Source organism: Pipra filicauda, unplaced genomic scaffold (genome assembly GCF_003945595.2).
Source record: "Pipra filicauda isolate LSUMZ 115617 unplaced genomic scaffold, ASM394559v2 scaffold817_size131463_pilon, whole genome shotgun sequence".
Classification (NCBI taxonomy): domain Eukaryota; kingdom Metazoa; phylum Chordata; class Aves; order Passeriformes; family Pipridae; genus Pipra; species Pipra filicauda.
In genome coordinates, this window is record NW_024104995.1 from 1 (window position 1) to 13,572 (window position 13,572).

A 13,572-nucleotide genomic window follows, 5' to 3' on the forward strand; every position below is an offset into this window, starting at 1 on the left:
CTTCCCTTCCCTTCCCTTCCCTTCCCTTCCCTTCTCTTCCCAAACCTTCCCTTCCCAAACCTTCCCAAACCTTCCCTCCCCTCCTTTTCCTTTCCTTCTCATCCTATTGTTTGTGCATGTGCAACAGGCCAGGTCTCCAGCAACAGAAAGAGAACTGGAACTTCAGAAAAGATATTTCTGCGAATTGTTCACCGAAACGTGATCTTCTGCGTCCCTTTTCTCCTAAATCCCATCACTTTTGGGTTCTGTACCATCAACCTGTGACTGTGAGCCAGCCAAAGTGCAGTTATACAGCACCTGTTCTCCACAGAGCGTCACCAAGGGATTACATTACTCAAAACACTAAAACTGCCGGTGGCTGGAAGTGCTGAGGTTCAAAAGTATGAGGATTTTGAGGGGAGTATTGCTGTCATGTTTAAAAGGTCCTGCACAGCTGCTGGGGACAGAGTCCTGCTCGCTGAGGAGCCCAGGCAGGGCTGGCGCTGAGCTGCCTCTCTCATTTGGCACTGAAGGCAGGTATTGCCTCACCCTGGGGCAGGATGCAGGGGGAGAGCTCTTACATTCAGCCACAGAAAGGAAAACATAAACTTTTTCTCCCCCCCAAAAAAACCCAAACAAACAAACAAAACAACAATTCTGAAGTTATTTGGAATGTAAAATGATGAAGTGAGGGCGAAGATCTTCACAAGCCTTCCCCGAGAAGGAATGACCCTTGCCACGCCAAAGGCTGGTGCCAGAGCCCCTGGGGGGACGGGAGCTGAGCTGACACAGTCCAGCCTTGTGCTGGCTGCAGAGGGGAGAACGAGGTCCTGGCCTGGGACACCCAGGGGAGCAATGGCTTTTGAGCCCTGAGAGGATGAAGCCCCAAGAAGCCTGGTCTGATCTCAGAGCCAGCCCTGCCTGAGCAGGGGGTCAGGCTGGAGACCGCCTGAGGTCCCTTCAGCCTGAATTATTTTCTGGTTCTCCAAGTCCTGAAAGCAGCAGACTAGAACTGCATTGACTGTATGTGAAAACAACAACTAAGAGCATCTCAAGGCTGCCTCAGAGGGGGTGCAAGAGCTGTGGGGCACAAAAGGCTACAAGGGCACAGCCAGCCCTCTTTGGAAGGGCTTTGATTTTGCAAAATCAGCTCCCAAGTAGGAATCTCTCTGAAAACTGGAGGTCTGAGGGGAAATGAAAGGCAATAGCAGTAGCCTTCTCCTCCTCTGCCCCGCAGTTTTCAGGGTCACTGTGCCAGGAGGACACGTCGAGGCAGTGCCCTGATCCCACAGAAAGCAGGGACAGAAAGTCCAGTGCCCCTGAGGATCCCTCTCATCACTGCCTGACAGCAGCTACACCGCAGCACTGGAAGACAATATCAGGCATTTTAAAAGAAAATAAGGAATATTTGTATGGTCAGGCTTTAACTACAGTGATGGCTTAAGGTATTTTTACATAATTATTTTTCGTAACAATAAATAAGCACAGAGAAGTGAAAAATCACAAGTTTTTTATGGCAAGCAGAGACCCATCCTGGCTCACTACTCATCTGATTATCTACGAAAATTTCTAGCTTGATTATCTGTTGTGAAGAGGAAGTGAAACACTTCCATTTCCTATTTAAAATACAGGCAAAATACTTAAAATCATCAGGACTGTATCATGTGAGAGCTGTCTGCACAAAATCTGAGCAAATAAACAAGGTCCTCAAAATGAAAGAACTCAAACTGAAGCAATAAAGGAAAATAAACCACTATTGCATTAATTCAACCTAGAACAGCCGTTTCCTATGTTTTTCCCCTCAGTGAAAGACAAAATTCAGCTGAGGGATGGTGCTGAGCTGGAGGTAACAGGCAGTATCACAGCTCTCAGTACTCCAGACACCTTCACTAGTGGGTGTCTGTAATAAATGAATGGAATATCACATCTTACAGAGCCTGTAAGCTGTCTGGGTACAGTAATTATCTTTCCTAAATAGCACTGGATACAGTTGGGCCTTATGTTTCTACAGGTCTTGAAGAATTACAAGTGAGGATAAAGGGGCAGGATATCGGGCCCATCTCCTACTGCTGGAGGCAGCAGAAAAGGGGGAGAAGGGGCTGAAGGGCAGCTAGGTTGGATGTGTCCTATCCCCTTCCTGCTGATTAAAGTGAAGGACCTCAGCAGAAAATTTACTGGACCCATTCAGTCTATTTTGGTTGTTTGGAAAGGTTTTGTGGTTAAAAAGCATTCAAAAGCAAACCAAAGCAAAACAACTTTAGACAACTCAGTTTTTTGGTTGGTTGGATTTTTAATTTTCCTACATGTTTGTGTGGGACAACTTTCCATCATCCTCAAAAGACTTTCAAGTGACTGTTAGAAAAGAGGAACAGGCCTCCCACCCTTATAACAAACATATGAATGCTTAGCCCTTAACAATATCCAATGCAGAATCACAGGAACAAACAGCGAATATTAATAGAATCACAGAATCAATGAATGGTTTGGGTTGGAAGGGACCTTAAAGACCATCTTGTTCCACCCCCTGCCATGGGCAGGGACACCTTCCCCTAGCCCAGGTTGCTCCAAGCCCCGTCCAACCTGGCCTTGGACACTTCCAGGGATGGGGCATTGACAGCTTCACCTGTGCCAGTGCCTTACCACCCTCACAGCCAAGAAATTGTTCCGAATATCTCACCTAAACCTACTCTCTTTCAGTTTAAAGTCAACAGAGCTTTACTCCAAAAAAATACCCTGTGCCCAAGGTGAAAGACCTTGGTTATTAAGGTTTTACCTTCTGCACACATAAACCTGGCATCATTGTGCCCAACTTGAAAAAATATTTGCTTAATACCATCGCAGGAGTTAAACATGTCAGCTCCACACACCGAATTTCTGAACACCAGCCATAATGACAGGAAACACTTCACTGGAAGTTGAATCTTTCAGTTACCTCAGCCTGGCAAAACCTGCAGAATTCTTTAATTTCTAGGTGTAGCCACATAAGTAAATATTGGCATTTTCAAAAGCTGCCAACAATCCTAATTTTTAGACGCTCAGCCTTTGTCACAAACCAGAAACCCTCAGGCTTAAATTTGGTATTTGGGGCCTTTTCCTTAAAACTGAGATGCTCTGTATCACTAATCCCATCAGAAAGTCTCTGCAAGACACATGGGATACACTGGGGATGCTCAAGGCTCCACACGTAAACAACTGTGTGATCAACAAGGATTTTGGAACAAACAAATCCTTGGAACTCTCAGTGGCCCTTTAGAAGTGGTTAGTGCTTCTCTCTTCCTGCCAGGCCCTGGTAACATCACTTTTAGCTTTTTGTCTTTCAGATTTTGCAGTTTTAACGTGGGGCTAATGCCAAGGGCCATCCACCATTGGGTTTCTCTGAATAACCTGTACAGTGCAGGTAAAACCCTTGGATGAAAGATGGATACTACTGTAAGCAGCAAGAGTGTTGTGGATGTGCTGAGGGGTGCACACGGTTTGGGTTTTTTGTGTTTTTTGGTTTTCTTTTGTAGGAAGCTTCTTCTGGAGCGAACCCAACACAACCCTCTGCTGCATCCCACCTCCCCCAGATATGGCCCATTTGCCTGGGGAAAAGGGGTTGTGCTGTCCAAGTGTGACAGCACAACACACAGATTGAAAACCCCTCAAACCAGGGCTTGCAGTCACTCTTAAGTTCCTGTACTTTGTTACCTAAAGCATGACAGGATAATGAGGTTTAATCACATTTGACATTTAGCTTGAGGTACAGTAAGTACACCTAAATCACCTCTTTGGCCAACACTGGCTTTGATGTTCTCATGGGAGACAGTTATTGTTGTCTTCAAAGGTTAAAGCCCTGACTAACTCCGTAGGTAGAATGACAGGAGCTCAAGGATGAAGCAGCAAAGTCTCTGGAGTGATCACCTACATGAACAGAATTTCTTCCACCCAACTTACCATGACTGTAATATGTAACTTGCAAATATATCCTCTATTTGAAAAGATTTCCTGGGGAAGGGAGAGCTTTCCTACTTTGCAGACACCAGTGTTGCAGTGTTTTTGCAGAGCACATATTAAAATGCATTAAGACATAACTAGGGTTGTCTCCATGTTATGCTGCTATTCTTAAGCTGTTATGTTACTAAGCCACATTGGCATTTTTCAACTTTCCTTTGATGTTCCCTCTATTATCTTTTTATAGCATAATCACACATTTTGGTATGTTGAAGATCAAAGGGAAGCTGGAGCTTCTAAGGCTAAGCCTGGATATGGGGCCTGTAACTAACTGAATTCATTATATTTAATAATATTCTCGAAGGAATGGCAGGGTGAAGTCATATGAAATAATAAACACGAAGGTAAATAGTGAAAAACTACTGGAGTAAGTTTGATGGCAGTTTTGTTTTATGCTTCTCTTAAGTTCCTGCACCTACTCTGTCACCCTCCACTACAGCCTGACACTTAGGCCTGGCTACCTGGCTGTGACAGCTCTTAATATTCCTTCACTGTAACAGCTCTCTCACCTAAAGTTATAAAGCTTTTAATAGACTGTGATACTTCTACAAAGTAAGAGCAACTGGCCTGCATTTGATAAACTAATTGAGGCACTTAAAATAAAAACATTCTCAAAGTAGACAGGTGTACATAAGAAGAAAACAGGTCTTTAAAAAGAACTTAATTCCTTTAGGTTCCTTGGAACTCCTATGTCAAAAATACTCATCTTCTGGCAGGCTTGGTAAGATTAAAATTAGTTCTAGATGGCATCACCAGAAGGCTATAACACACAGCTGAACGGCAGTCAAAAAGGTGTAAAATTCTCTTCTATTTTAGAAAGGACAGAGAGGTGTATTCTAGCTTGGTCCTTGTAGCTGAATGCTTACTGATGAGTGAAAGTGCAACAATATCAATTACCTAAGCACTGGCTTTCAGAAAATAGTCCCTGAATTACACAGCCAGATGTCATTAAGGGCTTGCTTTTCACACTTACAAATGTGGAAGTTAATCTGAATAAACTTGTAAAGTGTGTTAACTGAACAGTGAAACCTCTGTGCAGACACCAGTGCTGAGGACATCAGCCTTCCCCCAGCTAGAGGTGTCCTGGGGTGTAATTCAAGCAGGGGAAGGAGTTACTCACTCCTGTAGCTGAAGTGCAGTGACCAATTTGATGCAACTGCTTCCACTGTTCCAGGGGGAAATGAGAGAGGTCAGTGTTAATCAGCTTCACTGCAGCCTAAGGGAACTTGTCTCACTCCCCAGGGGAAGGGGCTGGAAACCCTTGTGCTGTCAGGTCTTGCAATTCAACAATAGGGCCAATAGGGCCAAGAAAGGGAGGGGCAGACGAGGCAGCTCTTCCAGGGCCTGTCCAAAAGTAAAAACTGCAGACAAATTAGGAAATCACTGCCCCCTGTTTCTGCAGGTTCCTGGACTGCAGCATCACTGGAAGCATGAACCTGGGGAGAGACAAGACATGAAAATGAGGCAGAAATGGTTTGCTCTTGAACCTGAAACAACTTGGAATGGTGTCATGGCTGGGAGCTTCATGCCAGCTGGGAATAGGTAATTTCTTAAATGATCTCGACTCCACTGCAAGAGAATATCTGACTAATGTGCAAGTGATTTAGGATGTTACCACAACTGAATTAACACTATTCTGAATTTAAGTAAGAATTCACCAAAGAGCTTAATGTGGTTTTGCCAGCCCACTTTAAATAACACTTCTCAGCTTAACTTCCTAAAAGTCTTTTTACAACCAAGCCCTAATCTGAAAATAACTCTGCCCGTTTTCCACTGGCATGTCACGGGTCAGGAATCACCTACACTTGCAGCAAGAGGGAAATGGGACTCCCAAGTGCTTGACAGAGGGGTACCCACATTATAGGCAGCAGCTGAAGACCATACTGGAAGTACTGGGAAATCCATGTGGAACTCAGCCAGGACCCAGGAGCTAACTGTTAATAACCAAACCAAAGAAGCAAAAGCCATCAGAAAATCCAGTGCAATCCAGCACCTGAGAGATGCCACTTGCAGAAGACAGTTTGTGCTGATCTCTACCTGTGAGTAACCGAAATTCTGGGTAATTACTGGAGAGAAGATTAAAAATTCCTGACACTTTGGTACTATTCTGTTAACACAAAGTTTTTTCATAAGCCCCAAAACCAATTACAAGGACTGTACTGAGCTAGCTTTTAGAAATTGCAGTTTAATAGGAGAGGCAAAAGAAAAAGTTTCTTTTTTCTTTTATTACATCAATTACACAAGATAAATCCATATCTCATGTGGATATGACACATGCAACTTTTTTCTTGAGTGCTTTCTAATACCCCAACTCACTTGGTCCTCCCTCAACTTGAAGCTTTGAGATTCAGTGTACAAATCCACACAGAGTAACCAGCAAATCAGCTTAATACCCCAGGGTGAAACTCATCTCACCCAGCATTTGCTGCTTGGCTGTGACACAAAGACCAGATGACCAGGTAGGAAATCACACACTCTGAGGGGTGAATTTGGCCACCCTGAGTCCCGTTTTAAGTGTTATGATGCTTAGAAAACATGAGAAATCCATGTGGAGAATGGACTGGGGACTCACCTGCCTGGCACTGATGCCAAACACCTCAACACCTTTTCCCGGCTTCCGTGTTTATCAAAATCCAAACAATGGATCTGGGGGGTTTATTTTTAGAGTGCTGTTCAATTAATTTTGGTTCTCTTGATAGACTACAGAGTCTTGCAGCTCTGCATTAAGCATACTCATTTTTTATCTCTAGTTATTGTACAATAATTTAACTTTATTGAAGTGAGGGTTTAAGTCCCCAAGGCAAATTGAAGTGCTGAGCCTGGGTATTCCAGTGTAACAAGAGTCCTTGTGCCTGTATTAGTGCCAAACTTCCCTGAAACACTGACTTTCCCCCCAGAAGCTCTTTTGCAATGTATAAAATGTCAGTATTTAAAACTATACTTTTTGAAGCATGCAAAAGTTCCACAGTTTTCCACAGAATACCTGTTTCTCTTAAAAGATTTGCCATTGTTTAAATGATTTCTCAGCACTGTTATTTTGTTTGGAAAAACAAATTCCCAAACAATTCTCTCTCTATGATAATGATGTCTTACCTACTTGGTAAGACTGTGACTCAGTACAAAGTTTATTTTCTCTAGTGAATATTCCAAACTGTCAATACACTTCACCTATGTTCCAGTCAAGAGAGAGAATTTAATTAATTACTTTTCATCCAGAAAGAAATATATAAAATCCTGATATATAAAGCCCTAAACATTTGCAAAGCCCAAATGCAAATGGCTGTGTTTGAGGACCACAAGTTCAATGCTAAAAATTACTCTTTCTCCAAGAAGCAGTAATGTGAAACTTGAGTTCCTCTAAAGATTTTCAACTTTACAGACTGGACGTGGAACAAGACCCGAAATTTTATTCTAAGGCTTTGAAAAAGAATGTAGACTTATACCCTTCCTCAAAGGCAACTCAGATTTTAACAGGTTTTGAAAAGGATTGCAAAACACTACAAGTTTCCTGTGTTGGCAGCAAAGCCTGTCTAAGAACATGAAGTAGAAAATAATAATAAAGTCTAATACAACCTTCTGTTGTACATAGGGCTTTAAGGATGTGATAAAAAAGACATGGTATTTTGTGTGCCACATTCAGAATGACACAGCCCCACAGTGAGGTCTGGGCTGATGTGATATATAAGTAAAACCTCTGTGGTTTCTCAGTTCAGTGTGATTAGTGAAGCAGTGGGTCACCCTGTTGTACACAGGTATGATGTAAAATGCAATATGGCATTTCTGTTATTATGCCTAAGTGGGAAAAAAAGGTACAATAAGGCAAAGAATGTGCTGTCCTCCAAAGTAAAGGGAAATGCTACTGACAGCAGAATATTGCTTTGTTTGTTCTTGTGGCACAAACAGTCCTCAGGCACCTCCTAAACAGGCTGGAAATCAACCAAAGAAGAAAACTGGGTTGTTGGGGTTTTTGGGGTTTTTTTTGGTAAGGATTTCAAAGTCACTTCCGACATATCAGTCAAAGCACCACAATCCAATCCCAGCAGATTATTATAAATCCAGAGGGTGATTTTTTCAAAGCTGCCAATGGGATTTAGATGCACAACCCTAATTTATTTAAGAAGAGCTGTAATTCCAGGGCTGGACTTTGAAAGCAGAGTTATAAATATCAATACCTTTGTGTCTGAAGACACAACCAAAGGCAAGGGAGCATTGTTTTGACAAAAACAGTGAAGACAAGAACAACAAACCTATAGGGAACAATAAGTGTAATGGATTACTGATAATGTCAGAAATGTCTAGATGGCTCCAGCTAGAGAGACCTACTCCAGACTTGTTTACACTGCAACAAAGCAATACATAATGCATTGGGCACTTGGGTTTTGCTGTTTGTGAAAGAAACTCGAGCCATTCTGTGTTTTACTTGCATTTCATAGTATCACTGGAGGTAACCATTAAGCTCATTTTACTTGTGAGTAGGTTGAGACATAAATCCAAGGTTACAGACAAAATCTCTGATTCAGCAAAGCACTTAAGCACATGCTTAGCTGTAAACACATGTACCATCCCATAAAAGTAAAGATAATCATGTGCTTAAGTGCTTTGCTGAATCAGGGCCAAAGACAATAGCAGAGCCAGGAGGAGAAGCCAGGCATCACTAAAACAACTAGACAACTTTCCCTGCAACATAAATGTTATAAAAAGGAATAGATCATAAAGGGGATGGTTATGACTTTTTAGAAGAGTTAAGAACAGCTGTCACAAGGTGGGGGGTAGGGACTGAGAATAAAAAGGCATTTTAATATTGGTTTTCACAGCATCCTTAAGAAAGCAGAAAGTAATTTGCTTCCTATTTCATCTCATGCCACTCTTTCAAACCTGCTTCCTCACTCAAGGAAAATCCCGGTGCATTACCCAGCCCTTCTGCTAATTGATTTTAGACCAATCATCGTTCATTACTGTATCTTTGACTAGTAAAATAAGATGATACAAGGAAGAGCAGACAGGTTAGTGAGAGCAGGAACAAGGTGCCAAGTAGGAAACACCAACACAGACTCACAGAATATGCTGAGTTGGAAGGGACCCAAAAGGATCATCCAGTCCAACCCTTAGCCCTGCAAAGGACACCCCAACAATCCCACCCTGTCCCTGAAAGTGTTGCCCAAACCCTCCCTGAGCTCTGGCAGCCTTGGGGCTGTGCCCACTGCCCTGGGGAGCCTGGGCAGTGCCCAACCAGCCTCTGGGGGAAGAACCTTTCCCTGAGATCCAACCTGAGCCTGCCCTGACACAGCTCCAGGACATTCCCTCAGGTCCTGTCACTGGTCATGAGAGTGAAGAGCTCAGTACCTGCCCCTCTGCTGCCCCTCAGGAGGATGTTGCAGACCCCAGTGAGGTCTCCCCTCAGTCTCCTCTTCTCCAGCTGAACACACCAAGTGCCCTCAGTGTCCTCACACAGGTTCCCCTCCAGACCATCCCCCATCCTCATCCCCTCCTTTGGACACTCTCTAATGGCTCAATCCCTTCCCTACATTGTGTCCCCCCAAACTGCCCCAATGTTGAGGTGAGGCTGCCCCAGGGCAGAGCAGAGCAGGACAATCCCCTCCCTGATGCCCCCAGGACAGGGTTGGTTTTCCTGGCTGCCAGGGCACTGCTGACTCAGGGACAACTGGCACCACCAGGACCCTCGGGGCCCTTTCCTGGCACTGCTTTCCAGCCCCTCATTCCCAGTCCATAACACAGCCAGGGCTGCCCCAACCAGGTACAGAATCCGCCCCTTGCCCTTGTTAAACTCACACACTTGGTGATGGCTCATCTCTCTGGTTTGTTGAGGTCTCTCTGCAGGGCCTCTCTGCCCTCCAGGGAATCAACAGCTCCTCCCAATTTGGTGTTACCAGCAAACTCAGTATTCCTTTGAGCCCCGTGTCCAGGTCATTAATGAAGATGTTGAAGAGCACTAGGCCGAGCATGGAGCCCTGTGAAACCCCACTAGTAACCATGCCAGCCTGATGTTACATTTTTCTCCTTGTGCTTTTTATTAGGTAGAAAACAATCGTTTCACTCAGTATTCATTTATGTTCAGAAGCAATCAACACAACACAAAGGATACAGGTGGTATTTTCAGCACATTAAAGGCCTGTCACAGGGAATTCAACCACCAGCCATGTCGGGATGCTCCATTTCATACCCCAGCCCACATCACACTGCCCAGTCCTTTCTGGAGAGCGTGTGTCCACCTGCTGCAGCCTCACACAAAGCAGCTCTGTACACCCAGACGGGCTCCAGGCACGTGCTGAAGTCTGAAGGATGAAACTGGGGGTGCAGAAAGCTCTGGGGGAAAGACCCGGTTTGTTCAAACAACCAGCTGTATGGTTTTAATAAATTTTCTGAACACGTTTCAGAAACCTTACAGGACTTTTTGGGGTCATGTTTCTGCTCTGCATTTCTTTTAGATTGGAAACTGTCTTAAACTATCCAATTCAATGTTTCTCCTCTATAGCCCTGATTTGCAATTACTCTCTCCCTTCTCTGGAGCCAAAAGCACTGTTATCTAGATTCCCTGAGAGGAGCAGTAGGTATCACGGTGCAAACCACACATTTGGTTCACATTAACTTATCTCCCCCTTGTGCAGGATCATAAAAAGTTAATTGGAATATGCAGCTCCAACACACACCACAACATGAGCTGGGCCAGCCAACACTAAAACCTCACGGTGTGGCAGCTCTGTTTGGAAACAAGCTAAAACCTGTCAGATTTCATTTTGAGAAAGCAAAAAAAAAGCCGAATTAATTTAACCAATATCTTGTTTCTTCTGGCATGACTTTGTCACTTCCTACGGGACACACAACATCCCCCCAAACCAAACTCTCTCTGTAGGCAGAGATGGCTGTGCTGCCTTTCCAGCTCTGCCCTGTGATAACAAAAAGATGAAATAAGTAAATCAGGGCTGCCAAAACTGGTCAGGAACATCCAGGCAGATCAGAGCTGACCTAGGAGGCTCCAGGGCTTTTCTCCAGCAGCAATCACTGGAGTCCAGAGCCCCTGAACAGCAGTGCTGTAAAGCAGATGTGCAGCTTGGAACTGGCTTCTTCAGTACCAATAAAGCAAACATCTGGGCTTAGATGATGTCCCATGGCCCAGTTTATGCAGTCATTGCCTTCTGGGTGTCCTAATGAACAGCTTCCTACTCTTCAAAATTATTTTTAATTAGTTTTGATTAAAGAATAAATTTATAATTAAACCCCCATCAGTGATAATAGAATTTGAAGTGCTCATGAATCCTACAGTCTGGTAGTCAGAGCTAAAGCATGCCTAAATCCATCCATCCATCCATCCATCCATCCATCCATCCATCCACCCACCCATCAATCACTCTGCAGCAACACCCCTTCTTACTAATCCTACCCCCAGCCAGGAGGCTTTCATGAGTGAAACCTGAGGGAAGCACTGTCCCCCCCCACACCCTCACCCCAGCAGTGAGTGGCCACCACCCCACACAGCCCTTCAAGAGCAAGGCACCATCCAAGCAGTGACACAGCATAACAAATCCGGAAGAAAGGTGCTTTTGGAAGATCCCTTCCACAGCTTTTGGCACAGGTAGAGATTTAATGAGTTTGGTACTCAGACCTTCTAAATCAAAGTGTAAGGTCTGAATCTTTGGTTTGTTTGCTTTCACAGGACTGAACATGTTTTCCGTGCCCTGTGTTGTGTTCTTTATGCACACTGAGTTGTCATGTCAAGTGCCTCTACCCCCGTGGTGCCTCTGTGCAGGTACAACAGCCACGCTCCTTTCCCTGGCTGTGCCTGTGAGATTGCCAAGTTCTTCAGAGGAACATCTTGCTCTGGCTGAGGAGATGCACAGCACTCACACAATGAAACAGTCAGTGTTTGCAGTGCTACAGAAATATAAATAGGCTGCACTAAACATAACTGAGCAAAGGGCATTTCAGTGATCTCAAGTTGAAAAGGCAATAGTAAATAGAAACGTCCTGACAAAGAGAACTGGAGACACAAGAGATGGCTGTTCCACACTGCTTTGTAGTCTGGATGGTGAGTATTTGGGAACAGGCAGTTAAGGAAGCAAGCATGCTCCTTCCTCCAGCCACATGCAGCCAAGACACTGACTGAAGAGAGCAGCAGCATGAGGTCTGTGCACTCTGCAAATGGAGATGTTGATCTGCCCGGGAGGGGAGATGTGGTTTATGAAATTAGCCAGTGTGTTTTTATAGCAACTTCCAAAGGCATTTCCTCAAACTCCACTGTTATCTCTGAACACACAAGTGTAAATAACAATATCCATTATGTCAACGCTTCATTCGACACACAAAGATAACTTCTTCTCCCTTCCCAAGAGGAGGCAGCCTGATAGAAACTGAAAAGGCCATTAACAGCCAGGACTACAGCAAGTGTGAATAATCTGATAACATCAGGTGAGCAGCCCAGAAAGGCAGATCATTAGACAGCCCTGCCCTGATCCTCCTTCGGAGTCCCAGCACCATCCACCTCTTACGTGGAGGATGGAACACACTCATTTCGCTTTTATTGAGTCAAAAATAAGACAGTAATTGGATTGAGGCTTTCAGGGGAGAGGGAGGGAGAAGGATCTTCTTAGACTCCCTAATGCCAATCTTCATGACCTGTCTGATCTCTGGGTAAATGCCACATATAGGTTAATCCTCCCAAATCCTCAGTATGACCTTGTCAAATCAAACTGTTCATCAGAGGCTACTAGATAAGAATAAACAAATGAACTCATGCTGCACCCCTCCCAGCTGTCACTTAGGGGTGCTTATAGACAAGGGCTCTTTAGTGGGCACCCTGCTGCAACAGCACTGACTGCAAAATGTGAGGAGTGAACAGACACATCTACCTGCTTAACTGACATGCTTGTGAGCACCCTGCATGTGCAAGATATACACACACACATTTCACTCTGTGTGCCCTGAGCTTTCTGTTTTCCCCTTGATTTTCCTAATTTAAAAGAATATTTATTTTTAAGAACATACATGCATCTGGATTTAAAAGTTTTAATCCAGATTAAAACCTACTGCTGGGGCAGTGTGTTACAAGGACGTGCCTTAGACACCAAATTGCTCCTTTCTCACAAACCAATTAAAATGCAGCCGTGTCACAGCTGCCTCCCACGGACTCAGTGCTCAGACAGAGCCTTCTGGGGCACGGCGGGTCACTTACCCCCTTTAACTCCAGGCCATCAGAAGAAGTCCTAATGTCTGCTCCACCTTTGCTGCTGTCTGTGCTTGGACTGCTGCCATTCATTTATTCCGTGTTGGCCTGCAGCCACCCAACAGATGGCAGTGACTTTTAGAGGGAGCAGGGTAATTCTGAACCAGTGACCCGAAAGGTGGAAGGTTTTGCAGCCCACTGCTTGCCCTCTGGCCCGAACATCTGTGAACTTGCCCTTTTCAAATGCACTCGGAATAGTGCTGCAGGCACTGAAAAATACACACACAGCATTACCAGTAAGGTTTAGTTTTCTCCACTATTATGTCCCACTATTATGTCCCACTCTGGTTGCTCACCAAACCACATCTGATGTCAACACCCAAGGAGTACAATTTCAAAGGCCTGCTTGTCATCTAGTCTGTTAA

The 13,572-nt window shown here is 44.4% G+C and overlaps 1 long non-coding RNA gene across 1 annotated transcript in view; it reads right to left on the reverse strand.

The window, feature by feature from the left end:
* Nucleotides 1–2,633: 2,633 nt before the first annotated feature.
* Nucleotides 2,634–13,572, reverse strand: part of LOC120325072 — a 49,076-nt gene continuing 38,137 nt past the window's right edge. The window contains exon 3 of the long non-coding RNA XR_005566881.1: nucleotides 2,634–5,405. This is a non-coding gene — a long non-coding RNA (uncharacterized LOC120325072). The remainder of the gene's footprint in view (nucleotides 5,406–13,572) is intronic.